The 7,487-nt window shown below is 30.4% G+C and overlaps 1 non-coding gene across 1 annotated transcript; it reads right to left on the bottom strand.

Annotated features, from left to right (window-relative positions):
• Positions 1 to 763: 763 nt before the first annotated feature.
• Positions 764 to 832, bottom strand: Trnav-aac (transfer RNA valine (anticodon AAC)). The gene has a single exon. It is a non-coding gene; the product is annotated as a tRNA-Val (tRNA).
• Positions 833 to 7,487: the final 6,655 nt, after the last annotated feature.

Below are 7,487 nucleotides of genomic sequence, written 5' to 3'. Positions count from 1 at the left end.
ATTTCTATTTGCATCTGAAAGGGTGTTTCAGAGAAGAGATTAGCATTTGAATTGATGAACTGAGTAAAGTAGATTACTTTCTGAGTGAGGATAGATATCATCCAATCCATTTACTCTGAAAAGGGAGAAGAGGAGAGTCCTCTCTTTTTGTGTGCATGACTGAATGAACTAGGCTATCAGTATTATCATACCTTTACATAGAACTTATTCCAAAGTGTTCTGGTTCTCAGGTCTTTGGACTTGAGCTAGATCTTGTATCCATTCTCCCGTTTTTCAGGCCTTTGGAAATAGACTGGATCAACACTGTCAATTTCCCCATGTCTCTAGTTCCCAAATAGAAGTTCACAGTTACAAGACTTCTCAGGCTCCATAATTACATAAACTACTTCCATAAAATGGATTTTGTTATGTCTGTATCCCAGTGGTTCACTTTTTCTGGAGACTCAAAGAATATACCTAGCCACTATGGTTCAAAATTTACTTCATAGCTTTAAACCTCATGCTCCAAGTTTTATGAAAAATTTCCTTTTCCATCACAATATTCGAAGATAATAGGGGAAAATAATGATATGCCAGAAATACCTGAAACCAAATTATATATTTGTCACTTAATATTTTGTGTAAGCAGGTAAGTAACTACAACTTATGTGATTGCAAAATGGAAAAAATAATAATCTCCAATAAGATTCTATATAGACATGAATTTATGTATCATATATAATGTGGTTCTAGGAGTCTAATATCATTTCTTTTTTTTTTTTTGTGGTGTTGCTGGGGATTGAACCCAGGGCCTTCTGCATGTTAGGCAAGCACTCTACCAACTGAGCTACACGCCCAGCCCCTGGGGGTCTAATATCAAAAAAACCTTCAAACTAAATAGTTGTTTGGAAAGATATGACAGAAGATTTATAATTTAAAGGAGGAAGCATTTATAGGAAGAATTTTGTCATATTCCAGTATCCAGAGGAGTATTTTATTAAGTTTCAGTTTATAAATCTAGGTAAACTGCACATTCATTTTAATTCTTTCATTTAAACACTTGCAATAACTTCTTTCTATTTTCTGGGCCAATTTTCTTGGGTAGTGCTTATTTTTAAAAATAATCTACAAATTATTGTACCAGCTGTGGTTCAAACTGTTCAGGGTTTAACAAAATCATAGTTCTGGACTTTGTACAAAATATAGCCTACCACATGAGACCCCGGGTTCAATTCCCCATAGTGCAATAAATAAAAAACAAGTCAAGAGCTAAAACCAAACTTTCAAATATAATTTTTTAATGTAGGGTCAGCCCTTTGAAGATAAGGAGACAAAACTAATTACATAGTAGACAATATGAAGCTGCTCTGGGTGAGATTGCTATATGTATCACTTCACTATCTTTTTTTTTTTTTTCCTTTTCTATACTGGACTGATTTGCTCTCTAGGATTTCACTGTGTCACAAATTAACAAGTACTATGCAACATAAATTTTCTAATCCATGATAAATACAAAATAAAACATAATTACTTTGCATTTTTTATAAGGCCAAACTTTGCATTTACACATACTTATGTACACATGATATTGCTAACAATATAAAGAGTGAAATTGGTGTTCTTTTATATAAAAACTAATAGTTTTCTATATTGTTAAATACTAATCTGCCTGATAGTCTCAAAGTTTTCATCATTTATTGTCAATGGATATATATTTATTTATTTATTATCTCTTGATATATAAACATATATTTATTATCCCTTGATAATAAATGATATGTATTATTTCATTAGAGCTGTTTTAAATTGAGGGGAAACAAAGCAAAAGTATTCTATTATAATTGAATTACAGTAATCAATTCATGCAATGCACTGTAGCTGAAGAGGAACATATTTCAAGAGAAAAATCAAGACCTAATTTATCTTAAATGTAAACTTCTTTCCAAATCTATCAGGTTGATTCCATATATAAGACATGTGTAATACAAAGACAAAGTAGCTCTAAATTTACTTTTTAAATGAATAAATATGCCCAAATCCTAAAATAAAAATATAGATGAATGTCCAGTTCAATACAGTTTACACAGGTTGGGGCTGATAGTAGAGTAATGTTTAAGAGAAAGATGTTATTTTTTTAACTCTACTTGCTTATAAATATTACTTAATTTTCCTGGTAAAGGAGTTTAGTGTCTAGAGGTTTAATCTAGTTCTTTGCTTATTAGATTTATTGATTTACCTGATTAGCTTGACTGGGTTTAATATAGGGAAAACTGGCACTAGTAGAACTTGTAGCATTTCAATATTATTCTAATACAATTAGTCTATAAGAACATTATTTTATGGTCTAGAGAATGATTAACTCTAAAATGTCAGATATAGCTGTATTTACAAATTGTTGATTATGCAGGATACTAACATTTCTATAGCAACATAATTACAGATAAATACATTTCATATTCACAGATGCTTCCAATATCAGCATAGTTTAACAAGCATAATCTAATTTTGTGAAAGTATGCTAAGTTTCAGGTTTTTATTTAGAGATACTTTCATTTCTTATTTGGAATATATTTCTCTAATTCATGAACGAGTCATTTCTTCCATCAATATTAAGTTTAAACTTAAAGTTCTTAAAAATATGTTTAATAGAGTATCCTAAGAATCATTCTTAAGGTGAGATGTAGTATTACAGCATTCATTACAGTGAAGAAGATTTGATATCTGTGGTGAAAAAAGAACTAAAGTACTTTTCATGAAGGTGGAAGTTGAGAAAAAAAGTTATAAAAATTTTTACAAAATTATCAGTATTATTTTAAGTCAAATATTTTTGAGTGCCTGCTATATGCCCAGAACAAATAGCAAAATAGAAAAACACTTGAAAGATTCTCGACTTAATTAGGCAAAATAGAAATGCAAATAAAAAACATGGGAATAGATCACTTCATACCTATTTAAATGGAAAAAGAGAGAAAACAATAACATCCATGATAATATCAAGCATTGCCTAGGATGCATATTGCTGGCAGCAACACAACATGGTATGTTCATTTTGGAAAACAGTTTGGCAGTATTTTATAATCTTAAACATATACTTAGATTAAGTTCCAAGAATCTCACTTACAGATTAACCCAATGAAATTAAAATTTGTGTTCACATAAAACCCAGTTAGTGAATATTCATAGTGGTTTTATTTGTAATGACCTAAAAGTGGAAACAACCCAAGTGACATTCAACTGGTGAATCAATAAAAAATAAAATATCTATCTATTTATTGATTGATTGATCAATCTATCTTAAAGGAAATATACTTAAAAACACAAAAGAACAGATTGATTTTAAATGTATCAATTCTTTGTGAAAATATTTAAATTCTAAAATCTCTCTATCTATGATTCCATGGATGTGGCACTGTAGAAAATGAAAAACTAGAGGGACAAGAATCTTTAATGTTTCCAGAGGTAGCTCGTTAATAAATGGGTTACAAAATCACATGGAGTTGACCTGAGAAGTTTTGAAGTGATTGAACTCTTTTCTATCTTAGTTGTGATGGTGGGCACACAGCTGTAAGGTCTTTGAAAAAATATGCAAAACCTCACACTAAAAATAGTTAATGTTTAATGTAAATCAAACTTTATGAAAATAATGACAAAATGTTTAAGACAAAGTGTCTAATTAGTGAATATGTTCCTGCCATGGGTGCTGTACTTACATAACCAAAGATTGTGCAGCACTCAAAAGAAATGGGTATGTCCTAGCAATAAAGTACTCAGAAAAAATCCCCAAAGTGCAAACAGCATAACAGCACTTTTATAAATTGAGCTAGATCAATTAGCTGAAGTTCCTAATTATTTAACAACATTAATAATGCATTGTTTATTCTAGTTTTATTAAGAATTTAAATCCTACTTTGACAGAACAGTGGGGAAATAAAAGAACTTCATTCTCTTCAAAATTATTTTGTTTTTTTGATATTTTTCTGTTATTACAGTGTATTAAATTTAAAAATCATATTTAAGCAAAATATTTGAGTCCATATTCTCATGAGATTTTGACCAAGGATCAACTTCTTTGTTCATATTAAAAAGAAGGAACTATTTTGAACATAAAATAACTACAAATATAAAGTAATTTTAAGGAAATATGTACATATGATTTCAAATTATATTTAAATCTTACAAAATTTATGAAAAATTTGTCTTAGACTGAGTTATATAGTTTTTTCCTATCACAAAGTTGCTAATATCTTTCTCATTTTTTGGAAATTATCCTAGTGGCACTTGACACATAACTTATTTTAAACTTGCCCATAACTATCCCCATAGAAGTCAGGCAAGGTGGCACATGCCTGTAATTCCAGAAGCTCTGGAGGGTGAGGGAGGAGGATCATGAGTTCAAAACCAGTCTTAGCAAAAGCAAGGAATTAACAACTCAGTGAGACCCTGTCTCTAAATAAAATACAATATAGGACTGGGGATGTGCTCAGTAGTCAAGTACCCCTGAGTTTAATTATCCAGTATCTCAAAAATAAAAAAATAAAAAATAAAAAAATAAATAAACTATTCCCCTACACATATAAATATTTATTTAGTAATTTGGGAGTTTGTCATAGGTCTTAAGGTATCTAGTCAACTTAGGAGTTTTTTTTTTTTTTGTATGTTTTTGGTTTTTCTTTTCAGGACTTGTGCATAAAGTAGATTTTATAGTGTTAAGAGCTCACAGGATGTTGAGAAAAGATGGATCCAAACAACAAAAAGACAATGTTACAGGCAGCAATCTGTTTCCTAAGTTTGTCCCAAATCCCATCTACCAAATAGACTTATTTGAGGTCATAGGGTTTTGTTCTTAGGGAGGTGCATTTTATGAAAGGCAACTTTGAAAGTTATTGTAGCTAAAGGATTTAAAGAATAATTAGATGTCCACAAGTTCTGTGTAGGACTTGGTATGGATTTTCTGATTCTGGTTGTACAGGAAATATACTGAAAATAAAATACTATTCTACATACATTGGTCTCAGTCTTAGCTATATATTACTCCTTTATTTTAAAGATTGCCAAGGATAAATTTGGTTATAATATGTTTATCTGAATGGTATAGATAAAAATAGCTTTAAAAAATATCCCACACTTTCATGATGTTTGTCAAAGTGAAGTAAATATTATAGTTATCTTAGTCAAGGTTAATTTTCAAAGAAAATGTGTCTGCATATTAAACACAGGAGTAGATTTTATAGATGAGTATCTATCATAAGTGCTGACAGTATTTCCATTTTTAAAAAAGCTACCTCAATTTTGTATCAAGGGGAAATGTTCTTATCCACTGCCAGTCCAATAGTAGCAATAACTGTATCACCAGGACATGCTGAAATAATGGCTGAGTTATACAAATTTCTTACTAAACCCCTAAATTTGAATTTATACTCTTAGAAACATCAAACTTTCTCTACTTTGAAGATAGTGCCAAAGGAAACCAATTATATTATTTTTCACTCATCCCCAGAGGCATTTTAAATTTGTCAGTGAAATAATATTCTTAGATATAACCATTTGTCTGACTTACAAATAAAATAACAGAATGAATATTGAAAGTTCATTTTAATCTAACAAGTGACACATTGCTCTAAGCATTTTATTTTATGACCTCACTTAATTCTCTAAATAACTAGGCAGGTATCATTTCTTTTGTTTTCCAGATGAGGAGCCAGGACACCAAGAGGAAAGGAAGTTGTGGAAGGTGTTAGTCTAACCAGTGGCAGAGTCAGGCTATGAACCCAGGCAGTGCACTTTCAGAAGTTTCAGTTTTAACCATTATATTATCAGAGGAAATGACAGTTCTGGAGTGAGTTTTCAGGAATAATGTCCTGTCTTGTTATTATAACACTGGTGTTCAGGTACCCAGTGATAGATTTAAAAAAAAAATATTGTAGCTCTTTTCCTAAACGTTATGATAAAGTAAAATAAATCTATGTTTTAGAACCTGGTTTATCACCACTTGCTGAACATAAAAAAGCAATTTATGCTAGAATTTTCTTCCAAATCTTTTGTTATATAACCTGCCACACTAAGATGCCTTTAGTCTTTGATAGCCATTTTAGACTGTGTTAAATTACAATTGAACCAGTCAGTGGCTAAAATAATGCCTCTTACCATGCTGATTGGAACTTTTTCTGTGGAAGTTCAGATACCAGTAACTTGAGGAAAAATCCACCTACATAATCAGAAGTGCCTATCTAGGGGGTTATACCAATTAGCAGCTAGAATCAAGAATGAAGGAAATCTAGCTGTGTACAAGCACTCTCTTTGACTTTTCCTTTTCATTTTCCACCCTGGAGACAAAGTGTTATAGCAATAAGTTTAGGTAATGAGCAGATAGGTGATGCATTTATATTCAGTTCAAATTCTTTTGGTCATTTTAAATGGAATGCTTTTATTTAAATTAAACTTTGGGATTTTGACATTTTATTAATTTGTTTTGCTTTTTAGCATTCAGCTATATAGATATCTCAAAATACATTCAGATTTCTAGTGCTTTCTATTATTTTAGACTTTAAGTGTGCTGAACCATCATGGTTCTTTTTCTCAACTACACATATTAATACATTTTCAATTTGATTTCCTAATAACCAAGTAGAATATTTCTGGGTCTGTTTTATACTTGCTTTTTAATCACAATCAAAGGGTTATTTTTCATCTAAGAAAAAAAGCTATAAAACTAACTTTAATCAGGATTATATTCAGTGAAAAATTGCAAATTAGAAATTGATTTTATGGATGTCTAATTATTATTAATCATCTTTCTATTTTCATCTTTTGTAAGCAGCCAAACTATTTTTAGAGAGCAATATCAAGTAAATAATATAAACACTTTAATAATGCAAAACTAAATAAATAATTTGAAATAATGTACTAGTTGAGATTGTATTGTAGCTTCATCTTAATTTGAATGAAAAAGCATAATGGGAAGTAATATGATTGACTGTGAGGGCAACACTCCATAATTCTGAACTGGACACTTTTTGATTTTTCGGCCTCATACTAGGTAATTAAAATCCTTCATCAGTTCCTTTCCTTTTTATCACAGGCTGTTTTTATTTCACAGACCATTTCCTCAACTTCATGGTGTTTTTCATCTAGTGGTTTATAACAAATTCCCAAAATAAATTTGGGTCCATTGTAACATCCAATTTCTTGCCAGAGTGAATCTGACCTATCCTATTCTCACTTATTCTACTCTGCTGTGTTATTTGCAACCTTTCCATCTTTGGTGTCAAAAAATGTATATAAGATAGAATGTTCTATAAATGCTATATTGAAAATAAAGTGATAGATAGAAATGATATGAAAAATATCAAGGTCCAAACACCCAGCATAAATGTTAATAAGTGAAACATGATCTGAAAATCCATAAAAACTACACATAAATTCAATTTGTCCTCATACTAGTTGTCTTTGAAGTTGAGTACTTACCAACATAGTGTGTAGGTCACTACTTTACAAGTACTGGATGGTCA

Source organism: Sciurus carolinensis, chromosome 5 (assembly GCF_902686445.1).
Source record: "Sciurus carolinensis chromosome 5, mSciCar1.2, whole genome shotgun sequence".
Lineage (NCBI taxonomy): Eukaryota > Metazoa > Chordata > Mammalia > Rodentia > Sciuridae > Sciurus > Sciurus carolinensis.
The sequence above is the reverse complement of the archived record's forward strand: the minus strand, read 5'-3'. Positions and strand labels throughout refer to the sequence as shown.